Genomic DNA, 24232 nt, shown 5'->3' with positions numbered 1-24232 from the left:
GGGGCCTGCAGGGCGTCCGTGCCCAGATGGACGTCTGCCACGACCTTGAAACGAAGGATGCCCTTGCGGGCAGGTGGACGGGGCTCTCTTTGCACAGAGGGTGCTGGTCCCTGGGGACCTGAGGTCCCTGGAGTCTTTGCTCCGGGGCCTCGCCGTGGTGTGTTTTGGACATGGAACCCCTTTGTGAACCAAAGTCCCATGGGGCAGACCCTGGGTACCAACTGGGACCTGCCACAGACCCAGACAGGTTCAGCGTCGCAGCGAGGTCTGGCTGTCCACCCAGGCAGGCCTCCCCCAGGTCCGTCCTGTTTGCAGGGCTGCAGACGGGTGGAGGGAGTGGCCTGGGCTGCCCGGTGCAGAGGGGAAACACTCAGCCCCACCCTCCGGTGTCCTGCTAACAGGGAGCAGCTGGGAGGCAGCTCCAGGGGTCAAGGAAGGGTCCCCTGCACACCGCCGTCCCAGCCTGGGCCCACCTCTCCCGGGCTCTGCGTCTGATCTTCCTGCCAGGGCCTGTGTCCGCAGGGGACCCCAGACATGGCCATGTGCACGCGGACCCCTCTGGACTTTCAGGCCAGACAGACACCCCTCCAGAGAACAGGGTCCCCAGAACAAGAGTCCGAGCACCCAAGGGCCCCGCAGAGGACACCTCCACAGGCATGATGCCACGGTGGCTCTCAGACGGTGGGGGGTCACAGCCGGACCACGCTGTGGTCAGAGCCTGGGTGAGGCTCCACCTCCCAGTTCGGATTCTCCTGTGAGTGTGTCAGCACCTGTGCTCTGTGTCTCACGGAGAATGGGCCGGGTGGAAGCCACGGCCCCGTGGGTGGACAGCGGCCGAGCCAGGCCTGTGGAGTTGTGCAGTCTGTGCCCCTGTGAGGACACCTCGGGCACATCGATATCATCTGTGCACACAGTAGGTCCAAACTGGTGAATCCAAGAGACCAGAGTGACCCCAGAGACGCCTCTCTGAGCGCTGCTGCCCACAGACCAAACAGGGGGGTGGCAAAGCCCCCCTCCCGCGCAGGTGGTGACCCCAATAGGTCTGACCCTGCCCCTGTCCCACAGTGGGGGCGGGGCAGCCAGCCGGAGAAAATAGCAAGGAGGCCCCGTGCCAATGGAAACGGGGTCCCCGCGGGCCGGGCGGGGTGCTGGCCGGTGTTTCCATGTCAGGCAGGAAGGGCAGGGCAGGGGAGGGCGAGAGAGCGATTCCAACCACCACCCGGGTGCAGATCCTAATCGGGGCCCCGTGAGGAGCAGCTGGTCGGTCACCTCTCGGGTTCCGGTGGCCGGGGCCCTCCCACAGCGGCCAATGACACGGTGGCCGAGTGGCCTGGGGAAGATAAGCGGGGGGCAGAGACCACGCGGCTGATCACGGGTTTCCACACGAGAGACCCTGGAGCAGCGCAGATAAGGCCACACACCGCAGTGTGCACAGGCCCAGGCCCGCAGTGCCGGCAGGAGAGAGCGGAGGGACGGGAAGGGCATGGGCGGGCTGCACCTGCTTCTCGGGGGGTGGGGGGTGGGTCATGACTGCTCAGCGGTTTCTGGTCTCCTACCGTGGGCTCCAATCACCAGGAGAGAACTCCCGTGGAAACAGGCGGAGCTGGCCCTGTCCGGAGGGGACGGCCTGTGGGCTGGAACGGCTGTGGGGCGGAGCACCGGAGACGGGGCTGGGAGATGACATGCCCCCCGCACAGCCACCGGGCGGTGGAGGCTGCACCNATTCCAACCACCACCCGGGTGCAGATCCTAATCGGGGCCCCGTGAGGAGCAGCTGGTCGGTCACCTCTTGGGTTCCGGTGGCCGGGGCCCTCCCACAGCGGCCAGTGACTCGGTGGCTGCGTGGCCTGGGGAAGATAAGCGTGGGGCAGAGACCACGCGGCTGATCACGGGTTTCCACACGAGAGACCCTGGAGCAGCGCAGATAAGGCCACACACCGCAGTGTGCACAGGCCCAGGCCCGCAGTGCCGGCAGGAGAGAGCGGAGGGACGGGAAGGGCATGGGCGGGCTGCACCTGCTTCTCGGGGGTGGGGGGGGTGGGTCATGACTGCTCAGCGGTTTCTGGTCTCCTACCATGGGCTCCAATCACCAGGAGAGAACTCCCGTGGAAACAGGCGGAGCTGGCCCTGTCCGGAGGGGACGGCCTGTGGGCTGGAACGGCTGTGGGGCGGAGCACGGGAGACGGGGCTGGGAGACGACATGCCCCCCGAACAGCCACCGGGCGGTGGAGGCTGCACCGCTGGGTGGGGAGCCAGGGTGGTGCAGGCTCGGCAGAGAGCCGTCCCGGATGCGGTGGGTCTCACACAGGCTCCCTGGGTGCCGGGTGTCGTGTGGGCCTGGGGAGAACAGAATGACCAGCAAGGACCCCGAGAGGTGTCGTACATGTGTCCATCCCTGTGTGTGCTGGGAGGGCAGGGTCGGGCGGTGGGGCAGGCGAAGGCCGGAGCCCAGGGAGGTGCCGATATGACACAGGACTCAGCGCGGGGCCGGAGGGGCAGCTGGGACTGGAAAGAAGGGCCCAGACGGGCGAGCGTGTCTACAAGCGAGCCTCGTAGAGGGAAGTCTGAGGGGCCGAGGGGCCTTGGGGTTCCGCTCAGTGAACCAGGGGCTGGAGGAGGGTCTGGGGCCCGCAGTTCAAAGCCACTAGACCTTGTCCTGTGGCCTGGGGTCCTGCCTCCAACTGCGTGGGCCTCAGTTTACCCCAAGAGACAGGGGGGTGAGGGACAGCCCTCTGACACTCGGGGCTCAGGGGCTCCCCTGTAAAAACGATGGTGAAATGCATAGCACCCGGGAGTGAGTCCACTCCATGGCAGAGCGAGGGTCTCCCACAGAGCGGCCGGCTGCACCTCTGCGCCCCAGAAAAGAAGGGCCCTTCTGTTTCCTCGTGGCCTCAGGACCACCGCCTAGCAGCCTGCAGTCCCCGAGCTCACATAGACAGGGTGGCCACACCCAGGGTGGCGGGCAGAGCTCAGCGTGTTCAGCTGCACCCGGGTGGGGGGCACGCCTGGAGCTTAGGCAGTTTCCCAGAGCAGTCAGGACCCCAGGACCCTGGCGACTTTCCCTGCTGACAGGCAGCTGTGGCTGGGGTGGGGACACAAGCCCGGCCACGCTGAGCCCACAAACCCGTGTGGCCCAGCTGCCCAGGGCTACCTCGATGGGGCTGAGTCACAGAGCCTGAGATCGGGGGGCCTTTGGGCCTTCCCCCACCCCAGCAGCTCCATACCTGTCCCCCCACTGGTCTCCCCCACCCCTGACAACTCCATACCTGTCCCCCTACTGCCAACAAGAGCCCCCAGCACCACAGCCAGGGCGCTTTCAGCCTTCAGAGCCCACCGAGCACAGGGCACCTGTCACCTGCCCTCCTCGGCCCTTCAGCGGTCCTCAAACCGGACCTCCTGACCCCTGGGGCCTTCGTTCCAGCCTTGAAGACCAGGCTTCGCAGCCCTGCTTACTGCCCGGGAGCTGCGACCAGGGAGCTCCCGGCAAACAGGCACCAGTGCTGACCTCATCGGCGCCTCAGTGAACAGCGGACACAGCCCTGCCCCCCCGCCCCGTGATTCCCAGTGAGGGGAGAGGCCAGCCCTATGGGCCTGGCCACCTCACAGGGGACAGCCCCGCCCCGAGGGCCTGTGTCCAGCGGCAGGGAAGACAGACTCCGAGGAAAGCCTGGCACGCCACCACACATCCCTGCATTCAGACAGCCGCACTGGCCGACACACCCGGCCACCCTGGCAAGGGCCAGGGCTGCCAACACGGTCCCTTAAAACGGCGGGAGTCACAGTGGAGCCCGCAAACTCTGGTAGCCACCCACCAGGAGGCTCCAGTCAAGGGGAGGACTGTAGGGTCCCAGAGTGACGAGGCCGCAGCCCAGGCCGGCCACCAGCCCATCCCACACGAAGCCCAGGGCTGTGGGAATCGGAGTGACCGGGAGCCCCAGGAAAGCCAGGGGCAGGAGCGGAGGTGAGGGGGCACCCTAGAAATGCTGAGCCTGTGGCCCCAGCTGGCTGTCCGCTCTGCGACATCCTCCGCTGGCCCGGACAGGGGCCTGGCCTCCCCGTCATTGTGCCTGAGCCTAAGGGGCCTTGGGGCACAGGCGACATGTCCCAAGGCTCTCGTGGCTCCTCTGTCCCCAGACAGTGCTCCGAGAGAGGGAGGCAGACAGCCGCCACGCAGCTGAACGTGGCTTCTTTCCATGGGGACAGTGACTCGGGCCCTGAGGGGACAGGAGGCGAGACTTTGGGAGGTCTCTGCCCCTCAGGGCCGGGGGCAGGGGGGGGCACGAGGAGCCGGGCCAGCTTCGGTCAACCCTCCTCAGCCTCACTCTGGGTGTCGGCCCCTCAGCACCCCAAACCACCCAGGGTGGGCCGCTGGCCCAGGAAGGCCAAGGCCAAGGCCAGCCCTGCTGTAGTTTGGGGACACTCAGCCCGTCTGCCAGGGCAAGCCATCCTGCCTGATGGGGGAGGAAGGGCTGATCAGGCTCAGAACCCCATCACCCAAAGGGGAGAAGATTCCGGAAGCAGCAGCCAGCCTGGAAACCCTCTACCCTCTTGCTGTTGCCAAGAGCACCCCAGCCTGCCGTCACCGGAGACCCCAAGTGGGCTCCGCGTCCCGAAAGGGGAGACCGAAAGGAGGAGGACAGGAGCGCTGATTCGGGGCTGGGAGACCGGCGGTTAGTGGGAGACGGACCCAAGGGCAAGAATGAGAGTTCCTGGTGCAACCGGCAAACCCGAGGCAGACTCGGAGCCGAGGACTCACTCCGACGACGCAGCTCTGCCCCAGGCCGCCCCGCCACCGAACCTGCTCGCTGCTGCCCCTGCTGGCCGCCTGCGCCAGGAGGGTGGGGACCGCCGGCTTCTGCGGGGCAAGCGCACCCTCTGGTGGCGGCAACGCGAAGCGCAGGACGCATAGACAAAGGGGTCCAGCCCCCACTTCCTTTCCCAGAATCCCGCCTGACGCCTTTATCAGGCACCGCTGGCCCGCCCAAGGTCCCTGTCCTCAGAGCGGTGCAGGGACGCACCACCCGCGCCTGACGGCTCTAATGGACCCACCGGGGGGCCGCTCCCTCTCCACGTGCACACAGCCCTGGCCTCACCTGGGCCACGGCTCACCTGGCACCTCCAGACCCCGCTCTGCTTGTCTGGGGCCCTCAGTGCCACCCCCCAGGGCTGGAGGCTGCAGCTGGCCGGGAGCCACTGCGGAGGGCCCATGTCTGGGCGCCCACGCCCCATCAGAACATGCCCCCAAAGTCCTCTCTGGCCCTGAAGTCCTGTCTCCCTGTCAGACCCCTCCAGGTCCTTTCTCACAGACTGTTCTCATGGGGTGTGGAAGGGGCACCTGCAGCAGAGCCCTGCCTATTGCCCCTCCCCCAGCTGTCCCCCCCAGCTGCCCTCCCCCACGCCCACTTGCCCTCTCCCTTTCTTGGCCTCTCTGCCTCTCGGAAACACCTTTTTCCTGCCAGTTAGACCACAGCGCTTCCCGAACAGGAAGGGGGCCTTTGCCTTGCGAGCGCTATTTCCCGTGGACTTCTCCTGGGCCTCCCTGCGGGCAGGTTGATGGGGTGCCCAGAGAAGACACTCAGGGCCTGCCGGCGTCCCAGCCACCAGCGGAAGGACGCTGGGCACCTAGATGAGGGGTAGAAAGCGGCTCAAATCGGGTCCCCTCCCACCTCCATTGTCTGCCTGGGACCCCAGCACTCCGGGGTCCCCGGGCTCCAAACCTCGGAGCCAGATGCCACAGGACTGAGACGGGGAGAAGGACTTAGACTCCAGATCAGGTGAGGAAGCGGTGACTCCGGGAGGAAGAGTTTACACAGGACACACACGAAGATAAAGTCAGCTCCTCAAGCCAAAGTCAGCCCGGAGACACACCTAACACGTCCCAGTTATAACTGGCTTCACGGGCATCGTCAGTCGGTCCCGTGAGGCACCTGGCATGTCATGGGTTGAACTGTCACCAAAAAAGGTAGCTGACGTTCTAACCCTTGGCATCTCAGAATGTGACCTTGTTTGGAAACAGGGCCATTAGGATCAGTGAAGGTATGGTCACAGTGGAGTCCGGGTGGCCTCGCAAGCAGGTGTGCCCGCAGGAAGAGGGAGCTCAGGCCCCAGAGAGGCACAAAGGAAAGGGGAAATGAGGGTCGCCGGCCACACCAAGGGCTGGGGACACCTGGGGTGTCCCCTGCAGCTCTCAGAGGGGGTGCGGTCCTGCCCACTCCTTGGCCTGTGACTGCAGCTCCCAGAACTGACCGTCCACTACCGTAGTTCCAGCCCCTGGCTGTGTTGGGGTGGCTCTAGCACGTGGTCACCCCTGCCTGACAGACGAGGAGCCTCTGAGGGGAAGGTGAGTCCCCGTCCACCAGGGACAGAAGAGCAACTGCAGCCTTTCACAGGCCACCCAGCACGCGGGCAGCGGTCTGGGAACAAAGGAGACGACGCTGTGGACGGCAGACATCCAGCTCCTCTTACCTCTCACAACCCTGCAGACGCCCTCTGGACGCGGGCGACGTGGCTCGCAGAGCAAAGGGCCACGCAGGTGCCGACCCGGAATAAAAGGGACGTGGCAGGCCGTCTGTCAGGAGGAGCCTCGCTGACAGTGAGTGAGCTGCGGGAGACGGGCGCACTGTGGGGCGCACTGTGGGGCCCACGGCCCGAGTCCGTGGGCGTGACGTCCCAGAGCAGGACACGGTGCTCGCTCGGGGCAGGCGACTGATGGCAGGACGGGCGGACACGGCTCGGGAGGGGGGCGCATTCTCCATGGGGACTGCAGTGCGGGTTACTGAGTTACGAAGGCATTTGTACATTATACCTCAATGCAAATACAGAAGAACAAAAAAAGAGACACGCCCCCCCCGCCACCCCCCCCGCACAGGCGAGGGACCTTACCTTCTGCCCGTCCCTCTCTACCCAGGGTCTCGCTCGGCTCTGCTCAGGCCCTGGCTGGGTCCAGGCAGCAGCCCGGTCCCAGCTCGGAGGCAGACGGCAGCAAATGGAGCAGCTGGGGCCCACGGGCCGCTGAGCACGGCTCCTCCGGGCAGAGAAGCCAGGCGTCCAGGCTGAGCTGTCTGTGGGGACCTCCTGCCGTGGAGCCGGCCTCAGCCTGTGTTTGGCTCGCCCGGCTGAGTTCATCTCAAATCTCCCACCTCCCCGTGTGCTCTGCCCGGGCCACATCTGCGGCCCCTCCTCCGACGCAGGGCTATTCATACTGCCCTGGAGCCAGCTGGGCCAGGTAATGAGCAGCTTCGCCAAACACAACCCGGTTTATCCGCACCCCGCCAAAGGGTGCGCAGCTGGAGCGGGGGGACCTCAGGGACCCTGCCTCTCCCCCGTCTGACCCTCAGACAGGGCCGCACTTCGAACAGCCATCTGCACAGAACCCACCTCGAAGTGTGTCCTACAGGGCTGGCGGCTGCGTGTCCCCAACACCCCTGGCTTTGCCGGTCACTCTGCCTAGCCTGCGTGTGGTCTCGAAGGACAATGTGCATTGAGCCACAGGGTGCCCAGAGTAGGGTGAGGGGGCAGCTGACATCAGTTCTGTGCCACATGCTGGTGACACTCTCCAGGACAATCTCGAGCCTCTGCAGGGTGGGCACCACTGTCCCCACTTTGCAGGTGAGGAAACGGAAGCTGGGGCGTTGCAGGGGCCCGGGTCAGGCTGACTCCAAATCAGCCCAGGAGCACGGAGGTGCGCTTGGGCAAGCCGCGGAGGTTCGGGTGAGCACCCCGTGGTGAGAGAAAGGGACAGGCATTCATCCCTGCCTGTCTCTCAGCTCAAGGACAAGCCCCTCCCTTACCACGCCCCACTGGAATCGGTGACCACGTGCAGGACCCCTGCTGGGCCACTTCCAGGGCCGTGTCCAGCAGGGTGCGGCCTGTGGGCCTGTCTCTGCCCCAGGGGCCTCGCCCAGACCCTATCTGCCCGCCAGCCCCGCTACCCCCACCGGTATCTGGCCCAGCCCTGCCCCCTCCCAAACACAGCCGCCTTTGTCTGCGAGGGATGTGGCTGCAGGAATGTCACCTTCTCCCACGGCCAGCTCAGCAGCAGCCTTCCCGCCTGCTGCCCACAGCCACCTCGACCTTGTGGTCACTTTCCAGGCCTCTGTAGTGGCCTCTGACTTCTTTCTGGCTGTGGCAGCCTGGGTTTCGAGGGATGACTCAGAGGTGGGGGTCGGGACTTTGTGCTGACTCGCTGTGAGGACAAGGGCAGCGAGGGACCAGGAAGAGATGAGGAGCCACGGGGGGTGCCTTGGGGGACATGTCCGTGGGGAGGGAGGGGGCAGCTTATTAGGCCCAGAGCAGCAGCAAAGGCAGCCTAAGCCAGGCCTCGGCTCTCCCTCGGCCGGGACCACCCACTTGGAGTAGGAAAGGAGAAACAGGACTCGGAAGACGACACGCCCGTGCCCTGTGTGGTCACAGTGGGGATGTGCTTTCAAGAAGCTTTTGTTTTTTTTTTTAAGATTCTATCTATTTATTTTTAGAAAGAGGGGAAGGGAGAAAGAGAGGGAGAGAAACATCAATGCATGGTTGCCTCTTGCCTGCCCCCTACTGGGCACTTGCCCCGTAACACAGCCCAGGCATGTGCCCTGACTGGGAATCGAACTGGTGATCCTTTGGTTCCCAGGCTGGTTGGTGCTCAACCCACTGAGCTACACCAGCCAGGGCAAAAGTATAAAAACCCTTAAAAGTTGTTATAGCAACGACATTACCACTTCCTGTGGGGTGTGGGATGTGGGGGGGAGAGGGTCTTATCCTGGGGTGCCGTGTCCTGGGCTCCCTCAGGGAAGCATGCCGGGTGAGCGGGGGACACCGAGGTCCTAGGACGACCTCCCTCCTCCCCACTGGGCTCCGCTCCTCATAGAAGCTTTCCTGCCCCGCCCCCCCCCAAGATGGGCCGCCACCGTCAAACGGCACAGGGGACCTCCTGAAAAACAGCCACAGCCCTTGTCCGCGCCCAGGAAGCCCTGGTGCTGCGCACACCACTGCAGGGAACTCCCCCCACCTGCCATCCCCCCACCACGAGGCTGGAGCTGGGGGCAGGTCCCCGCTGAACCCCTCGAGCTCCCTCCCACCGTCGGGTCTCAGCTCCTTCTGCTGGTGACTCTGCGCCTTTACCCCTGAGTTGGGCTTTTTGCCCCAGACACGCAGCTCCCCACGGACCACGAGGGCGTGCGGCCCCGCACCCTTCCTCCCACCTCCTGGCCCACGCACTTCGTTCCCGTCCCCTGTCGTCCGCACAGGCCCCACCGCCCACGGCTGGTCGCACAGCGGTCACCAGTAAATGTCACTTACATTGATTACATCGAGCAACGCTGAGCCCTGACCTGGAGGGAGTGTCCCCCACCCCCACCCGTCCAGTCCAAGGTCCCAAGGCCTCGGAGACCAGGGCAGACCCTGAGGGTGCAGACGGCACGTCAGAGGCTCAGGTCTTGTAGCCCCTACTTTGTCCCTGACACGCAGCCTGGGAGGGGGGTCCCGGTGTGGAGTTTTGGTTGGTAGAGGGAACTCTCCGAACCGTGGTTTCTCCCAGGTGCGGTGGCTGGCAAGGTGGAAGGATGGGACAGGAACCCAGGGCTCTGCACTCAGGGCGGCACCACAGGGGGAGGGGACCGCTCTCTTCCTCCTTCTGGGGGAGAAAGCGGCTCCAGGCTGCAGAGAATGCGCAGAGCTCTCTGAAGGGGGCTGGGGGGGACACCCAGAAATCTGTATGAGCCCAGGTGTGAAGTCATTCTGCCTGAGCCAAGGTACTGGTGTGACATTGGGGGCACCCAGGTCACACTGTCCTTGTTCCTGCTGCACACAGGAAGCAGTGAGGGGTCAGGGGGCCGCGATGCTGGCAGATTGGTCTCAAAGGGAGCAGGAAAGTGTCCTCACATCCACGCGTGTGGACAGACAGACCGACGGGTGCATCGGTGTAGCAAGATGGGAAGCCCCTGAGCTCAGAAGTCCTTCACCTTCTCTACCGATTGGACATTGTTGGAATAGAACCTTCTGGAGGGAAAGAGCTTTAACGCCAGGAAGCCCCCAGGCGGTCAGGTGGCCTTACCCGTCCCCTGGAGGGAGGGTGGCCTCCCAGATGGGCTGACTTTGTCCTAAAGCCCCTGGTCCAGCGGCCTGCCCAGGCGGTGACCAGGAATGTGCAGGTGTGGGCTGACGGGCTGCACAGGCAGGGGCGGGGGGGCAGGGGGCACAGAGAGATGGGGCATCCGCCGCTGCCCCTCCCCCACTTTGTTAAGGGGAAGGTGGGCAGCTGGCACCTCAGTGTCACCCCAGCCCAGCGCTTCTCCAAGTCCCCTAGACACCAGCATGCAGGGAGCCGGCTGCCACCGTCACAGGTGAGGCCGTGGTCCAGCCACACCTGAGGTCTGCAAAGACTCAGGTGACACAGGGACACAGCGAGGCAGCAGGGTGAGGCCAGAGAAGCAGCCGGACTCTGCTTCCTTCCCATCTCCAGGGCCCCAGGTCGCCCAGGGACTGAAAAGCAAGCTGCCCTGCTGCCCCGCTGGCATGCCAGCAGGTGACAGGTGTGGCTGATGCGGCCAGGAGCTCCTGACCAGGCTGCGCTGGGCCCTGCAGACCAAGCAGAGCTGGTCCTGGGGGGTCGGTCGGGTCCACCCTGTCCCGCCCACCTCACGCCATGGCCCTGTGCTTCCCCAGCTGGCCTGTCGCGGGGGTGGCTGTGGCGGGGGTGGGAGTTGGAGGGAGAAGGGAGTTGGATCAGCCAGAGGGAAACCGGTCGAAAAGCCTTTTCGCTCCACTTTGCCTGGGACCCCCGAGGGGCCCGCAGGGCCCACACCAGGAAGAGGAAGGCGTGGCTGACCTTGGCCCAACACCCCGGGGTGCTCAGCACGTCGTGAGGAAAGTCGAGAGCTGAACCTGAGCCCCAGGTCTGGCTCTTTTTCAGCCAGGACTCTTCCTGTTTCGTCAACCGTCTTCCCAGCTCGTGTCCAGTGAGCCCCGAGGAAGGAGGGGCAGGCCGGCGGAGCCACAGAGCCGCGTCCAGAACCGGAGGGTCCCTGCGGAAGGCGGCCCCGCCTACTGTGCCCACTTTATCCTGAATGTCCCACTTCATTTGGGGTGCGTTTTGGGGAAGACCACTTCCCGTGGTGGCGTTCACCGATGGGGAAGCCACACCCGCGGCAGACGAACACCCGGGGGATTCCAAGAGGGCGCCGTCCAGCCACAAACTAAGGGGATTTCAGTGCCCCCTGCTGGGAAGTTCCCCTGGGACAGAGGCATCCCAGTTTGGGGGGCCCAGTGGCAGCGTGTGGAGGGCCGGGTGCAGGAATGCTCCTCGCCACATCTGGGCCGTGATGCCTTGGGGCCCCCACGTGGGCGGCCGTTGAGAAGCCCCCACTCAGAACACCCCCACACGTGCCCTCCAGAAGGGAGGCCCTTCCGCCGTCCAGGCCCCAGAGCCCAGACTTTTCCACCAAGTTCCCACAGATTCACCCAGAGCCGAGCAGGATGGTGGAGGCCGGGGGTGGGGAGAGTGGGGGTGGGCAGTTAGCGGGTGGCGGGTACCACACTTTGCTTTGGAAAGGGAAGCTCGGACTCTCGGAGTCTGGGAAGCGTCCTGGAGAGGGAGGGGGGAGACCGGGGCGCGGGACAGAGAGAACTCACTGTGCCACTGAGCTGCGCCCTCACAGGTGGCCCGGCGGCCCAGCCGATGTTGCGTGGTTTACCACAAGAAACACTTTTACGTGTGTGGAGGACAGCAACCATGACCAATGTGTGAGGAGCCTTCCCCCTCCCGACCGAACGGCAGCTTTGTCTCACGTCCTTCAGAAACTTGGCAGATCAAAAAAAAGAGCTTTCAGGAGGGACTCATCACGGGACGATAAGGCTAAGGCCACACGGCAAACAACCCAACACACCCAAACACATGACTGCCTCCGCTGACTCAGAAAGAGGAGTCATCCCCCAGCCTCCAACTTCCTCTCGAGATAAAAACACTTAGAAAACTGGGAAGAGAAGGGCATGTCCTCAACTCGAGAAAGGGCACCTACGGCAAATCCACCGCAAACATTCCATGGCGGGGAGAGACCGACCGTGGCTCCCGTCCGATCGGGAACAAGACAAGGAGGCCCGGCTGCCGAACGCTGTACTGCAAGGCCCAGCCACGGCGAGAAACGAGGCGAGAGGAAGAAATAAAAGGCACCCGGACTGGAAAAGAGATGAAGAGCCATCTCCGCTCGCGGTGGGCATGATCCTATAGACAGAAAATCCCAAAGAGTCCACGCACGCAGAAAGCGAGAAACGAAACTCAAATTCAGCAGCGATCCAGAGAACGAGACCCCCACATGCGATCGGTGGTGTTTCTCTGCACCAGCCACAAGCCCTCCGAGAAGAAACCAGGACGGCAGCCCCGTCCTCGAGGGTCTCAGAGCATCTGAGAGCGGGGCAGCAGGGCGGTCTGGGTCCCCTGAAGTGGAAACATCGCGTTACTAACGGTCCCCGCGCAGGCACACGCACCGGTCCCTGCGGTTTTCCGGGCGTCCAAGCACATCTTGTAGTAAAATGAAGCAGAGCAGATGGATGGGAGGGAGCCGGCAGGGCGGGCGGAGCTGCCCCTCCACGCCTCGAGGGTCAGCGTGGCCTGGGTCTCTGCCACCCTGCCTCAGGTCCCGTCCCCAGAGCCATGGGAAGCTGGGGAACAAAGTCCCAGGCCGCGGGGAGGAGCTGGCTTGCGCCAGCCAGCCTTCCTAGGAGGCAGAGGGGACAGATTAGCCCCCGGGGGTGGGGGGGGGCTGCTGACTAAAGAGCATGGTTTGCACTAGAAAAGTCGATGGGGGTGGGGGTTAAGTTGAAGGAGAAAGTAAAAGTGTTCCTAGTTATTGTTTTGTGACGAGGGGCCAGAAGGCTGCGGTGCTGGCAGCCTTGCCACAACCCGGGTGCTCGTTCCCAGACCCGCCTGGGGCCTGAGGCCTCCGGGAAGCAGCCGGGCACCCCGGGAGCCAGGAGGGGCCCTGCAGGGGGCTCCCAAGCCCGGACCCGGGAGCCTCGAGACTTGTGCTCTGGGCCGGTTCCTGCAGGGCCCAGCCCTGTGGCCTCAAGCCTTCCTGTCCCTCTGTAAAGGGGACCAGGACAGAGCAGGGTGGGAGAGTCACCCTTCTGGCTTCGACATCCTGGTTCTTCCGGCCAAACCCTTTAAAAATTCAAAAGGACTTTCACAGAAGAGGAGAGTGGCACTGACCACATAAAAGGAAAACCGGAGAGACGGATTTCCGAGGAGGGACACGGCTTTCTCCGGGGCTGACAGCAGGGGCCTGTCTGTGCTCGGGAGGGGCCCGGCTGGGGGGTGGGGGGGAGAAGCAGTTCCTGTTTCCAGTCTCTCAGCTCCCCAAGGAGGTCCCAGGAAAGGCCCGCGCGCTGGAAGCTGGCTCACCTACAGGCAAACCAGCGCCCCGGGGACCACGTTTCCAGGGGGAAAAGCGGGTGGAGACAAATCACACGCAGGCTCTTCCCCATCACTTCCCAGGACACACCCCAGCCAGCACACTCGGCCGGGTCACCACCGCCCTGGTCGGCCGCAGGCTGCATTCACCTGCCTCTCCGGTCTCTGAGCGCCACCTCTGTCCCCCTTGGAAGGGTCCTCTGTGTGGGTCCCCGCCCCGACCCCGGGCCCCGTCAGTGAGTTGCGGGGGACCCCACGCAGCGGGAGCGCAGCGCTCGGAGAGGAACGGCAGGCACCGCGACCCTTGCAGCGCGCAGGCGTCCGCGTCTCGGCCTCGGGTTTGAAGGAGCCAATGGCCTCCCAGCGGCTGAAACAGGAAGCCAGATAAACAGCAGGCGGCCCGGACCGCGCTTCCCCCGGGCCGGCGCCAGCTGCGCCCCGGCCGGACTCGCGAAGTCCCATTGACTCAGCAGCCGATTTTCCTGTGTTGGCCTGGGGGCGGGGGTGGGGGGAGGCACCCTCGCTGCGGAGTGGACGTCACCCCTGCACCGCACCCCGACTCGCATCCTGCCCTCCCGGCCTGCGCTCTGCAGACCTGCCTGATGCTTCATCCTGGGGACCAGTTTCTGTCGCTCTGAGGGCAGAAGGGACCGCCGGGCCTGAGCCTGGAGCGCCCTCAGGTGAGGCCCCGCAATCGCCAGACCTCTCCCTCCTCCTCCTCCCGGGTCACCCCCGGGAACGCGCTCCCTGGGCGCGCGCCAAGGGGCGCAGCTCGGGGACACGCCGCGGGGGCCCCGTCCCCGAGCACCCTGGCGCCCAGGGAGCTTCTGGGGCGGCCCCCAAGGTCACCTGCCCCGCGGTTCCGCTGGCTCTGCTGGGATGCGAGACGACGCGGTAGGGTGGGAGACCACGTAGCGCTGGGTGTCTCCGACTGCGGGGCCTCCGCGCACTTTAAGTCGCACGTGTTTCCCAGGACGGGAAACTGAGGCCCAGAGGGTTGGAGTTGGCTGCTGCGGTGAGTCAGCTCCCGGGTGAGACGCGCAGCCCGGTGGGGCCGTCGGGACCCAGTTTCCCGGGCAGCCGCTCCCCTCGGGTGACTCTGGCGCCCCTCCCGGGTCACCCGCAGTCTCCTCGGGCACCGAGCGAACCTCCCCGGGGCTGGCCCTGGCCCCTCATGGCCTGCGGGCCGATGCCGGTCCGAGGACCCGGGCCCCGACGACCCCGCGCGGGCCACTCACCGGTGCGTGTGCGTTCGGATCCCGGGGTCCGCGCCGCCGCCGTTCACAGTCGCGCATCCCGGGCAGCGCCCGCCCTCCTCTTCGCCTCGCTGAGAAAGTTCCTGGCGGCTCCGGGCGGGCGCTCCTCCCGCGCGCACTCGGGCCGCCGGCCCCGGCCCACAATGCGGAGGGAGGCGCGTCCTGAACAAAGTGCGTCCCCCGAGCCCGGGCCGGGGCGGAGCCTGGTGACCCGCTGCCCCCGGCGCGCGCCGCTGCCGCTCCACTGCGGGACCGCCCCGCCGGCCTCCCGCGCGGTGCCAGCTGGACCCGCCGAGGGGCGGAAGCCCGGGTCCCTCCAGACTTGGTCACTGGAAAGCCATCCCCTGGCCCTTTCCGCTTTCGCCTTCCCGCCCCGCCTCCCGGCCGCGGAAAGGCGGCTGCTCCGTGACGGGCTGGGGCCCGGGCTGGCGCGGCGGAAGCCTGCGCACAATCGAGCTCTTCCTGTGCCGGGACCCGCGGCGCCCCGCACGCGCGCTCGGGCCGTGCTGCGGCAGCTCCCCGGACGAGGGGACGGATGGGCGGCCGGCCCGGCCGCGGCGCCTGGCTCCGCCCCTCCCCCCACCCCGCCCCGCGCCCGTCTCAATCGGGGCCTGAGAGGCAGCAGAGCGCGGGCGGCGAAGGGCCGGCTGTAGTAGGTGCTCAGTAAAACGCGCGATTCCTTCCCGCCACCCGACTCTGCCCCCTACCCCCTCCTCGAAGGGCCGTGGGGGGCGCCGGGCTCTGCCGGCGGGGGAGGGAAGAAGGCGACCTGGGAGCAAGGGACCCAGCAGATTGGGGCCTGAGACTTCCCAGCTCCAGGGACCATCTGAGGCTGAATCCAGGGCAGGGTTGGGGGGTTGGAGGTTGGGGCCTGAGGAGGTGAAGGCAGTTCCCTGCAGCACCAGGCAGCAGGGAGTCCAGGTGGGATGCAAGCCCCCCTGGGCCTGCCTGAGCCCCATCAGGTCAGGTCACAGTGACCATGGACTCCAGGACAGGAGACACTGGGCTCACGGACCAAGGCTGGACACAGGGCCCCCACCCGCATTGCTCATTTTGGGACAACGCCCGTTCCCCAGAACGGAAAGGGGGCCGAGTCTCCCCTGTTGAGAAGGGTTGTCCTACATACCCTCCCTGCCCCTGCTCCCAGGGTCCCAATGACAAATCACAGTGGCACATGGACAGGCTGGGGACAGGGGGCAGGGACCAAGGCCAGTCTGGCTGGGGCGACAGGCGGAGGAAGGGCAGGCCCCTGAATCGGGGTGGACGGGCCAGAGCAGCAGAGGGCAGCCGGGCTGTGGACAGAGCGCTGCTGGGCGAGAGCAGGTCCCCACCCATCCCAGCAGGGCCTCGGCCAAGCGCCCGCTTTGCGAGTGGTTTTCCTCCGAGCCCGGCACTGATGACTCAGTGGCTCTGAATCAAGCAAATGGATTTTCCTGAAATATGAAAATCAATCAGAGGAGAGCAGGGTGTGTGGGGGGAGCCAGGTGGCTGGGGGTGCAATTCAGGCCCACTGCGGGGGGCCCCTGTCACTCACGATGTCCCCAACCCACCCCACCCAGTCAACTAGAAGGACCCTCTGTCCTTCCCGAGGCTCCCCAGCACCATGCAGTAGCTCCCCTGGTCCCCTCCTCCACGGGTAGTTCGAGCCAGTCCCCAGGGGGCAGGAGGCAGTAAACAGCAGGATTGAAGCCACTATGGCAAATGGGTTTTTAAAGTATCTGCTCAGGAGCCTGGTGTCCCCCCGCAGCCTCCCAATCTGGGCTGGCACGAGCTTCGGGGGCCAGCCAAGGAGGGCGGTGAGTGATGGACGCGTCTGAGCCCAGCCTCCCTTCCCAGGGCCCCTGCCCACCTTCCTGCCCCTCGAGGCCCCTGGGTCTGTGCCGGCCCATCTCAGCACGCCAGGCTCTGGCTGGACTGTGGGCACTGGAGCCTGTGGCCTAGGAGCGGCCAGGGACCCTGACCACCTCCTGCCCTTGCCCTTGCTCCTGCCCTTGCTCAGAGCAGTGGCTGAGGTCCTCAGCGGGAGATGGAGGCCACCCCTGGCCATGTTCTGAGCATTAAAACATGTCGTTTAAGCCTCTGAGGCGCAGTCTGCGGGGGCTCTGGGGTCCCCTAGACGGTCCACTCTGGGGGCCGGCTGCTTGCTGGTGAGCATCAGCTTTGTCTGCTCATCAGCCAGAGGGTTGGGACACCCAGGGGTCAACAGCGGCCACCCAGCAGTGCTGGGAGAGTGGTCAGGGGGTCACGGAGGAGGGGCAGTCCTGCACGTCGTTGCCGGAGCAGAAGCACCCCACCTCGTCCGCACCCCGAAGGGGCTAAAGGCTCGAAGCTGGAAAGCTCAGGACAGAGTGAAGGAGCTCTGACCGTCCACGAACAACCCCGTCCTCCCTGGCCCCACTCATCACCCAGTGGGGGCTTCCTGGCATCAGGGTAGCATGGGCAGAGCCCAGGCCCTGTCTCGGCCACTCTGGCCCAGGACCGGCCTCAGGGGCCCCGGTGAGGAGGGCGCTCTGTGTGTGCTGCCGGAGCTGACAAGGGCCTGGGGGACACGGCCTGTGGGGACTGGCTGATGGCGTCCTGAGAGCGTCACCAGAGCGAGCGAGTCATCGCCTTGTCGGGAAGCCGGGCTCCTCCCCCCCTCTCCTCCACCAGGAAGGAGACCAGCTGGAGTCTGGCTGTGCTTTGCCAAAGACGGCTTTTGAGGAGAGGTGTTCCTCTCAGGGGCGGACGGTCCCCTTTCAGACGCTGGATCCAGCGGCCGTGCTGCAGACAATGCTGGATGCTGAGAGCCGGAGCTCCGGCAGCTGTGTGCCCACCGCAGCCCTTCCCCACTGACTCCTGGCCCCAGCCCTGGGAAGGAGGTGCCTCTTCAGTCTCCAGTTTATGGGCCAAGAAAGGGGGGTCAGGAGGCCTGGGGCTCCCAGGCAGCACCTGCTGCAGCCAGGATGTGAATCCAGAACCCAGCTCCCAAGTTCCATCTCCACGCATGGCACGGCGGCTTCGGGTGCAGGGGGAGGGGCTCCAGTGCCCGTGTGGGCAGCAGGGAAGGGCTCTGTCACTCCCTGGACTCCCACACACTCACCCGGCCTCCGTGTATGTGGAGACTCACCGCCCGCTGGGGCAGCTTCTCCCCAACCCCCTCCGGCCTCCCCGGGCACTGTGTGCCCAGCAGCAGCTGTGCCTTGGGGCCCACACCTGTTGTCTGGATCAGCTGCTGTGTCCCCCCCCCCCCATGCTGGGAAAACAGGCCAGGTGCCTGGGCTTGGCCCAAGCCCTCCTTCCCAAGGGCAGGTGGGAAGGTGTGGCATCTGCCTGTTGCAGCAGCGCCTGGAGGCTGCTGGGGCAGGGGTCCCGGCTGCAGTCAGGACCCCTCCTCCAGCTGTGCCCCTCAGGCTGCTCCACCGTCACGGGGTCGGGGTGGGGGACAGAGAAGCCAGGAGAGCAGCAGAAGCCTGGAAGGGGGCCCCCCAGCTGTCCGGGAGGGGGGACACTGGAGGCCTGAGGAGCAGTGCGCCCGGACTGGGGCTGGAGGAGGGCTGACATGCGGCCCGATGCTGCTGAGCCTGGAAGTGACAGCGGCACTCGCTCTGGCCAGGCTGCCAGGGGACGGCGCCAGCCCCCGCCGAGCCTGCGCGGGGCGTGGACTGGCGCGCACCGTGGGAGCCGCCTCCCACTGGCTGTGAGGCACCCGTGCCCCGAGCGCCTGGACGCGGAGCCCAGAAACCCTGGGTCTCTGAGAAAATTTCGACGAGGACATCCACCCAGAGCTGCCGAAGGCGTCGCATGAGCTAACACACATAAAACCTCCCCTTCGAGAGAGAACCAGATGGGGACTTGGCGTCGGGGCCGTCTGGGCTCACACCCACGCCCACACGTCTCTGCCGTTCCCCATCCCCCGCGTCGTGCAGGGCCAGGCGGCCGGAGCCCGCACTCGGGGAGGGGAGCGGTGCCAAGGCCTGGGCGGGGAGCTCTCAGCCCCGGCGGCGGCAGACCCCCAGCCAGAGGCAGCACCGGCCGGCCCACCCGCGGGGCGCTGCTGCCCCCTGCTGGCGCTTTGCTTTCTGCAGCCCCAGGGAGTGGGGGAAAGCCTTGCGGTCCACTAGGGGAGGTGGGAAGAGACGCCTGGCTCAGAATCCCCTCCTCCGTGTTGGTGGTCTGGAGCGCCTTTGGTGAGACTAGAAGAAATGAGAAGGAAACCCAGACAGACGGGAGTCTCGGGGCCGAGGGAGACAGGCCAGCAGCCGTGGCCTGGAACCGCCCCGCTGCCTGTGGCCCTGGGCCTGCAGCTGGGAACCCTTAGCTCACCTCACTCAGGAGCGTGACCACACGGCTGGAGAGGAAGAAGAGGTCTCCTCCTCACCATCCAGTCTCCCCACATAAGTCACAGGGGTCCTGATGTTCCCTTTTGGCCTGGGCTGCCCTGGGACAGACATGGCTTTGATGGCTTTCTTCCCGTGACAGAGGCTGGCCTTATGCTCTTGGGGAAACCACTACCAAGAAAGTGTCTAGAGTTCTTGCATCTGTGATTAGGTATTTTTTTTAAAGATTTTATTTATTTATTTTTAGAGGGGAAGGAGAGAGGGGGAGAAACATCAATGTATGGTTGCCTTTTGTGCATCCCCTGCTGGTAGTTAGCCTGCAAGGAACCGGCTTGCAACCCAAGCATGTGCCCTGACTGGGAATCGGACCGCGATCGTCTGGTTTGCAGGCCTGCGCTCAATCCACTGAGCTATGCCAGCCAGGGCTGTGATTAGGTATTTTTTAAAAGATTTTATTTATTTATCTTTAGAGGGGAAGGGAAAAAGAGAGGGAAATATCAATGTATGGAACTGGCCCGCAACCCAGGCATGTGCCCTGACTGGGAATCGAACCGCGATCGTCTGGTTCGCAGGCCCACACTCAATCCACTGAACTATGCCAGCCAGGGCTGGCCAGGTATTTTTAAAGCCGTTTTGTGCACCCAAGGCCTGAAATGCAAGGCTTCCGGAGTCTTTACCGGAAGAGCCTCAGGGATCCAGGAGCATTCAGACTCTGAGAATCCAACAGAATTAGTCTGGAAACCTCAGGAAGTGAAGCCCCTTCCCCACACGGCACCAGCCTCCAGCACAGACCCGGGTTCTCCTTCCCGAACAAACTCCCCCAGGGCTGGGAGCGTGCTCGAACCGGGGCTGGGCCGCCTCCGCTCTGCACACAGCCCTCCATCTGCTCCAGCAGAGCTGGCCCTCGGCCCGTTACAGGCAAAACCTAATGGGCTCTCTCCAGTTCTCACTTTACTTGACCTCAGCAGTGGCCGACACTCCTTTGTTGCTTTTCTCAAACTGTACCTTGAAAGGTTTTAGTGATGCGAACGGCACAGAAGTAACACAGGACGCAGGCCTATTAGTCTGGATTCTCCAGAGACACAGACTCCATAGACACTGATGCAGTCATCATAATGTACCGGCTTGGGCAGGTTGGGCCAGATACGTCCCCAGGTGGGCAGGGCGGGCCGGACCCCCAGGGAATCAGTGGTTTTGTTCCTGCTGAGTTTGAAGGCCTGGGAACTGCTCTGGTGGCCTAATGCCAGCCCGGAGGTCAGCACCTGAGACCCTGCAGGAAGCTGCAGGCAGCAGGCAGGAGGACTTCCCTGTTAGCTGGGAGACAGTCTTTCTCACCGCACCTTCAACTGATTGGACAAGGCCCACCCGCACGTTAGGGAGGGCAACCTGCTTCACTTAGTCCACCGATTTAAATGTTAATCACATCCGGAAACACCTTTATAGAAACACCCAGAACAATCTGGCCAAACACCTGGGCACCCCATGGCCCCATCAGGTCGACAAGTGAAATGTAACCATCACCTTAGGGACACCGGGCGGTGCATGGAATCAGTCAGAACAGATGCAGCCGGACCCCCCCCACCTCGGCCGAGTCTGTGCTTCTAGACCTTTCTGCCGTGACTCACATTTTATTTGCAACATCTCAGTGACACCTTGTCTCCCAGCCCCGGGGGTCAATATTGCCTCAGACCCAGCGCTGTCCTGGCCTTCGGACTGCTTCCTGTCTCTACACCGCCCCAAACCGAGAGCTGCCACGTGGGCACGTGTCTCTCTCTCTCTCTCTCTCTCTCCACACTGCAGCCTCCTGGTGCTCCTCACTTGCTCCCTGGTCCCTGCCCAGGGCTGCGCTCCACCACTGGCTTCCTGGCCACTGGCTGTGGGGACACAAAGCCAGTCCTTCCGCTCTGAGAATCAGCCCCAGCCGAGCCTCACATGGGGACGGGCCCCTCAATGCCCATGAGGCCCCGCTGTGGCCGAGAGGTGCTGGCTGCCATCTCAGCCTCCTGCCACCCTTTGGGAGAAGCCGCCGAAACACCTTTCTTAGACTGTTCCCTTCAGAGAGCCGTCTTCACCCGGCTTAGTGGGATGGCCCGTGGCCGCCCCCAGGGCCTCAGGCTTCCTCTCAGCTGGGCTCACTGGCCAGCTGCTTTCCACCCCAGACAAGGCAACCCAGGATCTACCACCGGTGTCAGCAGCCACCCGGAACGACCTTCCTGCCCGTGGCAACGGTATTTTCCGAGAAGGGCGACAGTACCATTTCCATACCACGCGCTTTTCCAGGACTTGCTACTCACACGTCCAGGGGTGGGGTCTCTGTCCCCTGCCCTTGAGGCTGGGTGGGGCTCCGCGCCTGTCCCAGCTGGGAGAGTCCAGGTAAAGTCCGGCCTCCCCAGGCTGGGTTACAACAGGCTCCCTGCGGGGATTCTGCGCAGCCCAGCCACCCTGTGAGAGTGCAGGTCCAGGGGAGAGACCAGGAGGGGCTCCAGCGGGCGTCAGCTGCCGGCCACGGGGGTGAGGAAGCTGTGGATGACCCCAGCCAGCACCCCCGGAGCGCAGCGGCCCCGTGGCAGGTCCTGAGCCAGAGCTGCCCACTGACCTCAGCGAACCCCAAAACCACGCGCGGGAAGAACAAAGGGCTGTTGTTGCCTTCGGCCACTAAGTTTGGAGCAGCGTCCAGTGACCGGTCACTGGACACTGCCCGCGGCCAGCACGCCTGAGCGCCCTCGTGACCGGCTCCCCTGCTCTGGCCACCCGCCCCAATGCCGCCTCCCCCCATTCCTCCCGCGGGGCCCTCCCCAACGCCCTCTGCTGGGCACCGGAGGGCGGTGCTCCTGTGTCCCCCCAGGGAAGGGGGGAATCCATCCCGAGAGTGGACGTTTGCCCTCGGGGAGAGGAGGGCCCAGGGCAGAACAGAGCTCCCACTACCTTCAGAGGCCTTGTCTCCCACCGGTGTCCCGGACACTTTGGCTTCTCTGCTAGAAACCTAGGATGTCTCCACCAGTCGTCAGAATTATGTGATCCTGGGGAAAACACAGTGTTGAGGCATCGGATTTCTTAGGTCTGGCCGCCGAGGCTGTGGAGAAGCGTCATTCACAACGTCACCAGCAGGTGGCAGCGCTGCTCCCGCTCCTTACTTGGGCGACTAGGGGATGAATTGACCGGTGAACTATTGAGTATTACTAAAGCCCCTGCCCGGAGGCGGGTGGTGAGTTGCGGAACAGACCAGGCGAGGGCCCCTACCCTCCGAGACCTTCCCAGCAGGTCAGCTCTGTCTCGAGCTTGTCTCTGGAAGGCGGGCTCCGCGAGGGCCCCATCCTTCCTTAGCACCCGGAGCCTGACTTCACAGGGCCGCCCCTGCAGGAACAGATGTGCCCCAGGCCTGCCCTCAGGTCTTTCCAGCCGACTTCCTGCCCCAGCCCTCTGCTGCCTGGCCTGTGACCACAGAGGAGGGGGCGTGTCCTGGACTGAGCAGGAGAGGGCACAGATTGGGGGCCAGAACAGGGGACCCTCTCCTGGCCTTCAGCTGCCCGCTCACCCACCTGCCTGCTTGTGGCCAGAGTCCCGCCCAGGCCTGTGGTGGCTCCTGAGTGCCCTGAAGTAGCCGGAGGCCGCAGGCGGAGTGGGAGCGGAAGTGGGCCCTGGGCTGGAGCACCGGGGAGAAGAGGGGAAGTGGTCACCAAAAACCGAACCTCCTGGTTTCACATTCCCGGGGCCCTTGGCCTTGCCCCTGAGGAGGTCCTGGACCAGCCCGTCAGCGGCCCTGTACGTCCTTGGCCCTCCCAGTGGCCTGGATCCGGGCCTCTGTCACCCCCCCTCCGTCCCTGTGCAGACGGATTTCCCCTTTTCCTGCCTCCAAGCAGTGTGTGGCCTCCCAGACTCCCCTGCCTCTGCAAGGCTGTCATCAGCCCCCTGCAGCCGCCACCCCAGGCCCCAGGCCCCGCGCTCGGGGACATGGAGACAGGGACTGAGGGCCCTTCTCAGAACTGCTGGGCCCGGTCCCTCAGCTCCCTTTGGACTGGCCTTGTCACAGCTGATCCAGGAAGGTCCGGAGAGGGCGGAGCCAGAGACGCCCCCTGCGCTGCCCCGAGGTGGCGGGGCCCTCGCAGCTCTGGAAGCGTTGTCAGGGCATCGGTGGGGCAGCTGGCCTGCGGGCTGGTCTGGGCTACGCTGAGGGCCAGAGGTCAGCGGAGGAGCCTTCGGCATGTGTGTGTGTGATGTCACAAGTACGATGGCCTTTCTGTGGTTTTGCCGTGAGGCCCGTGCCTGGTGGGTGACTCCCACACGCCTTTGATCACCTCAACCCCAAGGTCCTCCCTGATCCCTGAGTCCTCCTATGTGCGAAGGGGGTGTCCAAGGCCAAAGGGTGGTGTGACGAAAAGCTGGAAGGTTCCGGAAAAACAGCAGGCAAGTCTGGGCCTGCGAGGCTTCCTTTATCTCCAGCTCCGTCTGGACAGTCCCCAGGCCCGGGCCCTGACACAGCCTGTGGGTGGACACACGGGGCGGCCAGTTCTGGTTTGCCCGGAGCGGCTTGCACGCGTTGCGGAGACAGGCTCATCTCACACGGCGGGCTCGGCAGACACTGCCTGTTCCACAGACGGAAGGTAAGGCTCTCCTCCAGCAAACAGATTAGGATTCGCCGAAGGCTTAGATGATGGCTAACAGTTTTTAGAAAGAAAGTATTTTTTATCTGGCTGGGGGATGGGCTGGGATGGGAGTAAAAGGCAGAAAACTGTACTTGATCAATTAAAATAAAAAATGAACGTATTTTTTTATCCTCATCCAAGGACATTTTTTCCCATTGCTTTTAGAGACAAAGAGAGGAGGGGGCGGGGGAGGGGAGAGAAGCACTGATTGGCCGCCTCTGGTTGTGCCCTGACCGGGAATCCACAACATTCCAGCCACTGAGCCGCAGGGGCAAGGCTGCGATAAAGTATCTTCTGCATCAAGGTATACGCATTGTTTTCCAGACAGAGTATCACTGCACACTTAACAGACGGCAGTTGTGTAAACACAACTTTTATACACACTGGGAAACCTAAAATGTTTCTGCACTCGACTTCACTAGGACGAGGCTGGCTTTACGACCTCGGTCTGGAATGGACCGGCGACCGCCCCGAGGCTGCCTGAACATCGCCGTCCCCCACATCAAGGCATAGCAGTGGGGCTAAGTTACCCAGCCTCTCCCCGAACCCAGTGCGTTAGACCCTGTGGGGGAAACGCCGGGGGCGCGGTATCCTCCTCTCCTTTCCACACCTCCCACCGGACAC

At 64.5% G+C, this 24232-nt stretch overlaps 1 protein-coding gene across 5 annotated transcripts in view; it reads right to left on the bottom strand.

The window, feature by feature from the left end:
• The window catches only part of NAV1 (neuron navigator 1), a 133722-nt gene extending 119010 nt beyond the window's left edge, over positions 1-14712 (bottom strand). For all 5 annotated transcript variants that reach the window (XM_037070563.1, XM_037070565.1, XM_037070567.1 and 2 more), the window contains exon 1: positions 14629-14712. The gene's annotated coding sequence lies outside the window, so the exon portion shown is untranslated. The remainder of the gene's footprint in view (positions 1-14628) is intronic.
• Between the last annotated feature and the right edge of the window lie 9520 nt (positions 14713-24232).

This window comes from Sturnira hondurensis, unplaced genomic scaffold (assembly GCF_014824575.4).
Source record: "Sturnira hondurensis isolate 20B ecotype Veracruz unplaced genomic scaffold, ASM1482457v3 Scaffold0018805, whole genome shotgun sequence".
Lineage (NCBI taxonomy): Eukaryota > Metazoa > Chordata > Mammalia > Chiroptera > Phyllostomidae > Sturnira > Sturnira hondurensis.
This window is presented reverse-complemented; position numbering and strand designations above follow the sequence as displayed.